We start from the raw sequence: 1,704 nt of genomic DNA, 5'->3' as shown, positions 1-1,704 counted from the left end.
TGGTCTTGACTCAGTCTCACCCCCTCCCGGTCTTGGTCTTGGTCTTGACTCAGTCTCACCCCCTCCCGGTCTTGGTCTTCGTCTTGACTAAGTCTCACCCCCTCCCGGTTGGTCTTGACTCAGTCTCACCCCCTCCCGGTCTTGGTCTTGACTCAGTCTCACCCCCTCCCGGTCTTGGTCTTGACTCAGTCTCACCCCCTCCCGGTCTTGGTCTTGGTCTTGACTCAGTCTCACCCCCTCCCGGTCTTGGTCTTGACTCAGTCTCACCCCCTCCCGGTCTTGGTCTTGGTCTTGACTCAGTCTCACCCCCTCCCGGTCTTGGTCTTGACTCAGTCTCACCCCCTCCCGGTCTTGGTCTTGACTCAGTCTCACCCCCTCCCGGTCTTGGTCTTGGTCTTGACTCAGTCTCACCCCCTCCCGGTCTTGGTCTTGGTCTTGACTCAGTCTCACCCCCTCCCGGTCTTGGTCTTGACTCAGTCTCACCCCCTCCCGGTCTTGGTCTTGGTCTTGACTCAGTCTCACCCCCTCCCGGTCTTGGTCTTGGTCTTGACTCAGTCTCACTCCCTCCCGGTTGGTCTTGACTCAGTCTCACCCCCTCCCGGTCTTGGTCTTGGTCTTGACTCAGTCTCACTCCCTCCCGGTTGGTCTTGACTCGGTCTCACCCCCCTCCCGGTCTTGGTCTTGGTCTTGACTCAGTCTCACCCCCTCCCGGTCTTGGTCTTGACTCAGTCTCACCCCCTCCCGGTCTTGGTCTTGGTCTTGACTCAGTCTCACCCCCTCCCGGTCTTGGTCTTGACTCAGTCTCACCCCCTCCCGGTCTTGGTCTTGGTCTTGACTCGTCTCACCCCCCTCCCGGTCTAGGTCTTGACTCGGTCTCACCCCCTCCCGGTCTTGGTCTTGGTCTTGACTCGGTCTCACCCCCCTCCCGGTCTAGGTCTTGACTCGGTCTCACCCCCCTCCCGGTCTTGGTCTTGGTCTTGACTCGGTCTCACCCCCCTCCCGGTCTAGGTCTTGACTCGGTCTCACCCCCTCCCGGTCTTGGTCTTGACTCGGTCTCACCCCCCTCCCGGTCTAGGTCTTGACTCGGTCTCACCCCCCTCCCGGTCTTGGTCTTGGTCTTGACTCGGTCTCACCCCCCTCCCGGTCTTGGTCTTGGTCTTGACTCGGTCTCACCCCCCTCCCGGTCTTGGTCTTGGTCTTGACTCGGTCTCACCCCCCTCCCGGTCTTGGTCTTGGTCTTGACTCGGACTCGATTTGCTCCTGTCTTGGTCTTGAATCGGTCTCCCTATAGGTGGTCTCGAACACAACAATGATCAACAACATTTCAAGCTCAACCATCACGCTAAGGTCAAAATGTTTTTGAAAATAATTTTTATCTCATTCATAACATTTGCTGTATGTACAGTATGGAATGTATTTGCTATTTCAAGGATTATCTCAACAACCCTCAGTGTCTGTCCTTCAAATGAAATTCCTGAAATGTGTTAGTACAGCTCATGTATAGATGCACTGTGGCAGTGTGTGTACGTGTGTGTGCGTGTGCATGTGTGTGTGCGTGTGTGTGTGTGTGTGTGTGTGTGTGTATGCATGCGTATGTATGTGCGTGCATGCATCTCCCAGCTCATTCCCCTGTGTCTCCTCTCTGTCCTTTAGGGCCAGTTTCCCAGAGCCTCTCTCTGCAGTATGGTGGCTCATACTGCAGCC

The sequence above is a fragment of the Salvelinus namaycush genome, chromosome 13 (genome assembly GCF_016432855.1).
Source record: "Salvelinus namaycush isolate Seneca chromosome 13, SaNama_1.0, whole genome shotgun sequence".
In the NCBI taxonomy this organism is placed as follows: Eukaryota; Metazoa; Chordata; class Actinopteri; order Salmoniformes; family Salmonidae; genus Salvelinus; species Salvelinus namaycush.
The sequence above is the reverse complement of the archived record's forward strand: the minus strand, read 5'-3'. Positions refer to the sequence as shown.